This window comes from Diaphorina citri, unplaced genomic scaffold (genome assembly GCF_000475195.1).
Source record: "Diaphorina citri unplaced genomic scaffold, Diaci psyllid genome assembly version 1.1 scaffold1287, whole genome shotgun sequence".
Taxonomy (NCBI): Eukaryota; Metazoa; Arthropoda; class Insecta; order Hemiptera; family Psyllidae; genus Diaphorina; species Diaphorina citri.
This window is the reverse complement of record NW_007378716.1, coordinates 20,394-30,895: the sequence shown is the minus strand read 5'-3', so window position 1 is coordinate 30,895 and position 10,502 is coordinate 20,394. Positions and strand designations below refer to the sequence as shown.

Below are 10,502 nucleotides of genomic sequence, written 5' to 3'. Positions count from 1 at the left end.
GATTTTTTGCGGACATGGGATTTTTTCACAAACAGGAATTTTTCCCACCTGCCGATGCCGGTTTGAGGGATTTTTTGCAGGACGATTGTGATTATTATTATTATTATTATTATTATTATTATTATTATTATTATTATTATTATTATTATTATTATTATTATTATTATTATTATTATTATTATTATTATTATTATTATTATTATTATTATTATTATTATTATTATTATTATTATTATTATTATTATTATTATTATTATTATTATTATTATTATTATTATTATTATTATTATTATTATTATTATTATTATTATTATTATTATTATTATTATTATTATTATTATTATTATTATTATTATTATTATTATTATTATTATTATTATTATTATTATTATTATTATTATTATTATTATTATTATTATTATTATTATTATTATTATTATTATTATTATTATTATTATTATTATTATTATTATTATTATTATTATTATTATTATTATTATTATTATAAATTATTTATCTTATTTGTTTCCCTTCTCTCTCTCTCTCTCTCTCTCATCTCTCTCCTATCAGCTGATGCCATAGCATGTCAATGGACTGAAGTATGTCCCACACAATATTCTGTACCTCTGTAGGAAGTAACCCGAGTCACTCAGCGTTCGCCTTGTAACCGAGAGGGCGGGGGTTCGAATTCCAACGGATATAATATTATTACCTATTACTAAACTTTAATAAGGTTTAAAGCTTTTTAGTTTTACCTACCACATAAAAATCTCCATTACTGCCAGCTTAGTTAGTTTGGAGTGTATAATGCGTCTGCCTTCTAAGCACTAGATCGTGGGTTCGATTCCCGACCGGGGCGGTTTTTATCCTAAACAGATGAGGTTAGTTCTCGGGACGGAACGTCTGGTTTTCTCCTATTCTGTCCTCTCTCTTCGCTTTCGGGACGAATGAACGATAGACCTTAGTAGTTACAGTACAACCGATCTTCCTGCACAATCCCTTACCAAAGACTCGAACCACCAACCTTCAGATCCGAAGTCCACCGTGCTAACCACAACTTAGGTTCGTATAGTCCAACATCCATCTATTGACCAAACCTAAATATAATATCTCTAGTAGCGCGGTCAAACTTTCTTGACTTGGCGGGGCGGAGCGCTACCGCGCTCCTTAATATTAGCCAAATTAACAAAGCCAAATTAACCTTCTCAGGCATTGTATGTCCACTGTCCTTCTAATGTGACCATCCTACCATTCCTAACCAGCGACTATTCTGATGCACAATTCCTTACTAAGGATTCGAACCACCAACCTCCAGATCCGAAATCCACCAAGGTCGGGTCGGTATAGTACTATAGTGCTATAGTCCATTATTCATCAGACATTCACGATTAGCACTGCCTTCTCAACCATAGTCCACTGTCCTTCTAATTCCACGAAGCGACCATCCTTCACAATAATCACAATTCCTTACCAAACAAACCTCCCGGTAAGGTTTGGTGCGTTGGCCTGTGAGGGGGTGTTTCCTGCCATAGGGGGAGAGAGCGGTATCATCTCAACTGAGTTTCCTAATATGGCCCCACTGCCTTGAAATAAGGGAATATTCGTTCTAAGACTTCTAAGGATTAGTAGAAAAAATCCCACTTATTTTTAGTTGCTTAGTTTATGGGCGAATGTTTGGAACACAAGAAATTCACTTGTTGCAGTCTGTTTTTTGTGCGCTGGGTAGAAATTCCCGGCTTTGATTTTCTTCCCACGAGAAATGGGATAAATGATTTTTATTTCTCTTATACCTATCCTGATATTATCTCCTGAGATCTCCTTCGCAATTTTCGCGATATCACAGCATTACTAATTTACTAACAGCCTCCTTTACTATTTCTGTTATTTCTAATTTTCCTTGTGCTCTTTAATGCCGCTACTGGTCGCTACTCAATGGTCCTCACGAGGCTGATTGCACCGAAAAGTTTCGACCTCGCCGGAAATCGAACGCGGGACCCCCGGCGCGGCGTGCAAGCCTAGTGTGACATCCACTCGTCCACGCAGGTTGCTATTTATTATCAACTATCAGACTTATTATTATTATTTACGTAATTATCAGCAATAAAAGTAGATACGTAATTATCAGCAATAAACCTAGGTACTTAGTATAGCTATAGGTGATCAAAGTGGGACAAAAAATCGTCCGACCAAAGGGATTTTTCCCTCTCCCTCCTTCCCCCTCGTTCGCGCGGGGAGAAAAAATCCCCGTCCGATTCTGCCTCTCTAATCGCCCCTTATCAGGAGACCAGGCAGTGGTGGGGGGTTCATTTTTCGTTCCCCGTACCGATCAGTGTTTTAGAGGGCAAAAATGAGGCATCCTCGAAAAATTCGTCACTAGAGGCGTAGGGGGAGAGAAAAAAGAAGAGTAACAAAAATCAAGTACCTAACAAGTTTTCAAGTACAAAGTTCGAGGGGAGGAAGTGATACCACTTTTTTTAGACGAAAAATAATTAAATTTAATTTTCTCAATTTTCTTTTTTAAATAGATAAATTAAATTTTCCGAGTTTCCGAATTAAAATTTTCCGCGAGTACCCTCCTGAGAAAAGTGTCCTTCAGTGTGTTGAAAACTTGGGGTGATTTTTTTTTTTTTCACTTTTAATTCAGTTTTGAAGGAGTTTTTTAGTTAAGATTTTTTTGGAGTGATTATTTTTTGAGAGCAAGTGATTTTTTATTCAAAATTATTTTCATCTTTTTAAAACTATCTAATAATTATTAATTCTAAAAAAATAATAATACCTATTTTAATAATTTTATTATAGTAGGTACCGACTCAAGAAAGGTACCTAAACATAACTTTTATTAATCAATTTCTACTTTTGTTGTATCTACCTAATTTAGATACCTCTTTTCGATTACCTAATCTTTTCAAAAGTACCTCAAGTTGGAATAAAAATTCTAAAAAATTAACCGACAGTTTCAAATCTAAAATCTATTTTCAAGAAAAAATTCAAATTTTAAAATCTCAATTTTCAGTGGAAGTGATTTTTTCTCGCCGAAAATTTTAGCCTTGGAAAATTGAGCCACCCCGTATTTTGGACCTTTGGATTTCATCTTCCCCTAACTTTTGGATTACCCACTATCATAGGTGAGTAAAGGTTAACCAATCACATTGCTTAATCCGGACGGATTAACGCTTAATCCAGACGGATTAACGCTTAATCCAGACGGATTAACGCTTAATCCAGATGGATTAACGCTTAATCCGGTCGGAGTAACTCAGTTAATCTGCTTTGATTAAGGTTGCCCTGCGGCCCCGGTCGTGGAATCGGGGCTTAACAAGTCGAATTATCACGAAATTTTGTTCAATATTGGATTAAGCTAAGCCTGAATATTGGATTAATTTTCACCCCTATTAAACCAACTGATATCTTAAGCCTTGGTCGCCGCTTTTTACATGGTTTTACTTAACTTGAGATCTCTGTTTGTTTGTTTGTTTGTAATTTGTTTGGGTCATTTAGTCCGTCCTTCCTTTATTATTACAATAGTAATAAAAAAAGGTATAAGGGACGGACTCACGGACTATTGTATTTTAGGCATCCCTCTCCATTGGGTACCTACCTGTAGTCCTTCAAGGTCATTTATGAGGCCTTTCTGCCGCTATAGGATTTCACCTATCACCTCGCGAAGTTTGTATCCCGACCCTAACGACGGGTTACCATTTGGGTATCCCGTCACTGTCTGGCGCCCTTCGCGGCCGCTTTTAGCCGCGGTAAGTTTAACGTGAGTAGCAGGACTAACAGGTTGAAATCCCTGTGAAAAACCAGATCGTAGTCAAAGAACGAACATTTCAAAAAAAAAAAAGTTTGAACTTTGAAGTAGGTTATTCGTAGAAATCGGAGTAGGTAATATGCTAAGTACCTAGTGCTAGGTAGGGATAGTACCTACCTGCCTTCATAGTCACCTACAGTCATAAACAAAGGTAGGACCTAGGTCAGGGGTTTCCAACTTCCATGTGTATGTCTTCTACGACTTCTAGATCCCGAGATAAATCGATTTAAAAAATACCGGTAAATCGTGAACTTTGACGTCACGGCATGCGCTCCCGTAGGCAATGACGTCATAATTCATGACTCCCGCTTCGTTTGATTGTGCGCAAGCGTTTGATTGTGCGCAACAGCCCCAAAAGATTATTCTGCATGGCAAGCAAGCGCGTTAACACGGGGATAACTGTGCCCTTTCTATAATAGGTGCACAGGTCCTGTGACACTGCTCTGTGCCCTTAAAAAAAAAAAAAAAAAAAAAAAAAAAAAACACATTTCCCTTTATTTGTGAAGACATTTGACAGAGGGAACTATGCTTAACACGGGAGGTCTTGTCGTCCCGAAATCCAAAGAAGACAGGATAGAACATAGTCAGCCGTTCTTATAACGAACGGTATCTCTTTAGGATAAAGTTCGTCCAGGGGAGGGGAGTCGAAATGCGACCAACGGCCGCGGCCCGACCTATTATGTTAAGGCGGTCTCTTCCTGATCCCTTGTGTGCCGCGTCCATTTTAATTTAGGACTATTGCACTGGCGGCCCGGCCTAAAGGGTAGACCTTTTCCAAAGCTAATTAGGTAATCTGGCTTGAGGTCCTTGACTCCTTGAGTTTTACTTATATTTGTCTAGATCTGTTTGTTTGATTGATTGATTGATTGATTGATCGTGTGTGTATATCTCTCGGGTCATAAGTCCGACTTTGTTGAAAAAATTGCCAATAGTGCGGCTCATAAGAGATCTGTTTGATTGATTGATTGATTGATTGATTGATTGATTGATTGATCGATCGATTGATTGTGTGTGTATATCTCTCGGCTCATAAGTCCGACTTGGTTGAAAAAATTGCCAACAGTGTTCAATAGGTCACAAAAAAATTGTTTGATCAGGTAATTTTGAGGCGTGAGGGGGCCTTTGAGGACAAAAATAAATGGGGGGATTTTTTCTACAGTTCATTGAACCCTGAGTTTTATCTTTAGTCATTCATACAATGCTGATAGAGCTAAGTTCAGATTCAGATACATTATCATCAACATTATCATTGATAGCAAAGTAGTTAGACTTGTTCAAGACCATGATAAGAATCAAGTGTATATCAAAGTAGCGGTACTCAACCTTTTGAGAAGAGGGGCCCCTAAATGACAGGGGGAAATATCAGCATTAATGACAAAGGAAATAGGTAGATAGTAGGTACTTATTGAAGTGAATTGAAGCATTAAAAAAAGCCTAGTTGGCTTGGTGGGTAGAGCGTCTGCCTTGTAAACGCTAGGTCGCGGATTCGATTCCCGCTTGGGGCGGATTTTATCCTAAACGAATAAGGTTCGTTCTCGGGAGACCTTAGCATTTAAAGTTCCCCTTATCCAATATTTAAAAAAAATGCCACTTTTTCCAGTTAGGTACTTAGGCGCTTTAACTTTTTGTTCAATCCCTCAACCCGGCATCGGCAGGTGGGAAAAATTCCTGTTTGTGAAAAAATCCCATGTCCGCAAAAAATCCCACTCTGGGGAAAAAATCCCACGTCCCTCATAATCCCCCGCGAACTTCATACCGCTTAGAAACTATGCTCAGGCAAGATGGAAGGGAGGGGGAGGAGGGGGCAGGCCAGAAATATCAGGGAGTGGGGATGCGGGATACTTAGAAACCCCGCTCTGTTAATGCACATGATTTCTAAGGTACAGTCAAACCTGGTTAAGTGGGAACATGAGAACTCAAAATTGGTCACCTTTTTTTTCGATTAAAGGGATTTCAACTGAAGTTAAGCAACGTTGAGTGTGGTTAGTAGCCGAATGGGTGATCATCTGGGCAATTTTATGCTGCTGGCTTTCCCCGGCCCCTTTCAGGCTGTGTGAGCTGGTGAGGTCAATGTACCTTATCACTATCACCAAATCAGTCACTAGGGTAAGACCACCGTCACTAAAGATCTTGACTGTTGTAGAGTAACGTTAAACCTTGAAATGAAAAGTTCTTTATTTTAATTATTTAAAAAAATGAATAAATTTAAAAAAAAAATCAAATGTTCCTCAAATTCCTCGTCTTCAAAGAACAATTTCAACATAAAAAGTAAGAAGCCCCGAACCTTTTCCCACACAACCAGTAACCAGTTGTCCCCAACTATCCAAGTTATCGAGATACCGAGTGGGATTTTTTCTCTCCAAGGAGGGGAAATAGTCCGCTCGGGGGGGAGAGAGGGGGATATTTGACCTTGATCAGCGAGCACGAATTGAAATCGGGGAGTGTTTCACACGTGGAGTGCGGAGTGAGGGGTCAACCACCCTTGAGGAAGTTCCATCCTCGGAAGAATCAGAGGCCAGTCGGTGGGTGCATCTCCACAGGGGAAATAGATGAATTGAGGATGGTAGACCGTGGTGTTCTGCCTGCAATGATGGTCTGTGATTTGGACTGCTCTGATATCGATGAATATAGTATGGATAGATGTGGAATTGTGAGAATCAGAGGCCAGTCGGTGGGTGCATCTCCACAGGGGAAATAGATGAATTGAGGATGGTAGACCGTGGTGTTCTGCCTGCAATGATTTTGGACTGCTCTGATATCGATGAATAGTATGGATAGATGTGGATACCTATTATGGTGTATCTGGGGATGTATTGTGGTGTACGGTGTAGTTCTGCCTGTAAGTGAGAATGTGGTGAACTCTGGATGTAACTACCTACCTATCTTTTTAAACTTTTTTTTTTGTAATTTTTTCTGTTTATTAGTCAGTTCCCGTATTTTCCATAGATTTGGAAAAAAAAACCGGATTAAAGGTGTGTTCCGGCGGAACATTTGATTTTTGATTTTTCTGTGATTCGGACTGATATGGTGGTATAGAAATCTTAAGATGTTCCACACATGGTCGACGGCCTTAGAGGTGATTCGATTGAGACTGTTGTCATTGTAAAGACTAGGAAGGCCTATGAGTTCATTTTCAGTTAGGTATACCTAATATTTCGTGTACACAGAGTGCCATAATGTTTCCCAAACATCCCATGGGGCACAATTACGACTTATGAATCAGCTGATCCAATCATATCTGGTTGGATCATGATAAGGCAACTGATGTCGCGGCAGGATTACACGATGCGTGCATCGCGCGGACCAAGGTTTGACAGAAGGAACTGTAACTGCTATTCGGGTCTTATCGTGCCGAAATCGAAGAGAGAAGGAAGACAGGATAGAAGAAAGCCAGCCGTTCCGAGAACGAACATTATCCCATCAGGATAAAATCCGCCCCGGGCGGGAATCGAACCCGCGGCCTAGCGCTTACAAGGCAGACGCACCTTTTCAATTGAAACTCACTATCAAGAAGAAAATTATTCATTATGATCATATTATCATGGTATCATCACTAATCATCTCCGAGAACGAACATTATCCCATCAGGATAAAATCCGCCCCGGGCGGGAATCGAACCCGCGGCCTAGCGCTTACAAGGCAGACGCACTTTTTCAATTGAAACTTACTATCAAGAAGAAAATTATTCATTATGATTATATTATCATGGTATCATCACTACCCATCTTTTTTTCTATCTAGGAGGTACTTCATCTTCGCGTGTTGCCCATTAAGCTCCTCAAAGATGGGGTGTGAGAATATAATATAAACCCCATCCTCCAAAATATACAATATTACCCCCATCTCATTGAGATGGGACCCTCGTGTCTTGACTTCATGTGTGAAAGGGTTTGGGAAATATGGTGTGATCTATATGGGGCATGGTATTTTTATTTTTTAAAATAATCTACCTTTGTATATATAATAGCTTTCGAACAATTTGTCCGTAAAAGTTTGAGAGTTTGAGGCCGATTGAAGCTTGAGCCTCCTGCACCGTATTGTCCTCGAAATACCCACATAGAGAGTAGAGAGTCACTTATCCAGGCTCCAACCAAGCGAAACGTTACTTACCTCCCGTGATCCAGTGGAAGCTCGTGCATTTAACATCGCACTCATAGATCCTCTGTTTATAGCATTCAAAGATTCACACGTATACCTACCTACGCAGTTTATCTGTTAGTCTAATAGGTGATCTTATCTCAGTTCTCTAGCCCTCTGACTGCGATGACCTCAATACCCTCTCCTAGCTCTTCACTGGCAACCTCCAACCCAGCGTTTCTCAACCTCTTTTCGCCCGCGTACCCCCTGGGTTAGCGGGTTTAGTCTCACGAACCCTCGCCACCATCATATTGAGTACCGGGTACCCATACCTAGGCTGATGTACCATTACTACTGAGTTCTGTACCTTTGGAAAAAAAAAAATCAGTACTTTGAGTACCTTTTGGAAAAAAAAAAAAAAATTCAGTACTTTTAAATCTGGACTTGTTCTAAGCTGACAGTCTAAATAATGCACTACTTATACTTATATACTTCGGTACCTTCAGGGCTTGAGGTCAAAATTCACTAACCCCTCCTAGCTCTTCACTAGGAACCTCTAACCTTAACCTCTTCTAGGTCCTCTAATATAGAAACTAAGGCGTTCACTTCACGGGAACCTGGTAAAAGGAGAGGTTTTAGAGAGGTGAACTCTACCCCCCTCCCCTCCCCCCTTCATAGAGGATGGTTCGGTCCACTTTAACAATGTGATGATCATACGGACCTGTTCAGTGTCTGAGGGCCCTAAGTTTGGAGGGTCATCCCTAAGTTGGGAGGGTCGTCCCTAAGTTGGGAGGGTCGTCCCTAAGTTGGGAGGGCCGACCCTCAGGTGAGTCCGGCCTTAGTTAGGGGGTCGGTCTTTAATTGAGTGTCGGCCCTTAGTTGGGACAGGGTTAGTTGGGGGATCGACCCTTACTTAGGAGGTCGGCCCTCAGTTGAGACCGGCCATAGTGAGGAGTCGGCCCTCAGTTGAGAGCGACCTGGAACTAAACTTTCATGCTGAAATAAAGTTCTGAGCATGATTCGAAAATTTGAATTGAATTTATTTTTATTGGTTCTCCTTTCAAACATACTGGGTCTACAAAAAGCTTCAAACATACTGGGTCTACAACAATTTTAATTCAAATGTTAAACATGGTTGCCAAATTTAATCCAAATCGGAACCACCGTTCCGGAATTATTACGAAAAGAAATGAAAATGAGAACTCGGTAAAATTGAGCTTTATTATATGATTATCCTTGATATTGCCTGATAAACGGCCATTGCCCCTGAAGTAAGGAATTGAACGAGCGAATCAAGTTTCAAGTTTTAACCCCACATTTTTCTTAAAGATGTTTGATAGAGGGAACCGTCATCACGGCGAAGGTCGAAGAGGGAAGGTGGATAGGAGAGAAGAAATCTAGTCGTTCCGAGAACAAACCTTATGTGTTGAGGATAAGATCCGCCCTGGGCAGGAACCCGCGACCTAGAGCTTACAAGGCAAGATGCTCTACCCTTCGCACTCAAACTTTGCTATTTTTTTAGCAAGGGGAATTCAGGCTGGTACACTCCCTGTTTATAGTCCCCCACAGCCAGGGAGTTTTAACGCCCTTCTGCCAGACAAAAACCCCAATAACTTATGACTACTCTGGTTCAAACAAGAACTTTTCTCTCCACAAGTCCGCAGTAGGTACCATCAACATAGGTAACTAACTATATGTAGGTACCTACTTACCTAAATATCAAACTGTATTTAGCTTCACCAAGCACTTTAACTGAAGTGATGTCAAACCCCTATAACTTACAACTACTCTGGTTTAAACAAGAACTTTTCTCTCCACAAGTCCGCAGTACCATCAACATAGGTAACTAACTATACCTACATATCAAACTGTATGTAGTAGCTTCACCAAGCACTTTAACTGTTAAAAGTGATGTCAAACCCCTATAACTTATGACTACTCTGGTTTAAACAAGAACTTTTCTCTCCACAAGTCCGCAGTACCATCAACATAGGTATACCTAACTATACATAACCAAACAGTATGTAGCTTGTAGCTTCACCAAGCACTTCACAAGCAATCCTCTGCCTCTCAATAACATCCTATGGCTTGGCATAACGGTACAGCTCATTTCAGTATTATACTGCCAGCCTCTTCCTGTCCGACCTAGCAACGAACCAACCAACCGAGCTCGGAGTTCTAACTTTACGATTTTTTCTGGTTCTACCTAACGATTTTAACGAGTTCTTATTTTCATTTCTTTTCGTAATAATTCCGGAACGGTGGTTCCGATTTGGATTAAATTTGGCAACCATGTTTAACATTTGAATTGAAATTGTCTCTTAGATTTTGGAACTAATCGAGCTTTTTATAGACCCAGTGTGTTTGAAAGGAGAACCAATAAAAATAAATTCAATTCAAAAATTTTCGAATCATGCTCAGAACTTTATTTCAGCTTGAAAGTTTAGTTCCAGGTCGCTCTCAACTGAGGGCCGACTCCTTACTATGGCCTGTCTCGACTGAGGGCCGACCTCCTAAGTAAGGGTCGATCCCCCAACTAACTCTGTCTCAACTAAGGGCCGACACTCCATTAAAGACCGACCCCCTAACTAAGGCCGGACTCACCTGAGGGTCGACC

The 10,502-nt window shown here is 40.1% G+C and overlaps 1 protein-coding gene across 1 annotated transcript in view; it reads left to right on the top strand.

The window, feature by feature from the left end:
* Positions 1–2,783: 2,783 nt before the first annotated feature.
* LOC103515164 (protein tramtrack, beta isoform-like) overlaps positions 2,784–10,502 on the top strand; it is a gene marked incomplete at its 3' end in the record, with an annotated part of 26,615 nt that continues 18,896 nt past the window's right edge. Inside the window, exon 1 of the mRNA XM_008480087.3 lies at positions 2,784–3,125. The remainder of the gene's footprint in view (positions 3,126–10,502) is intronic.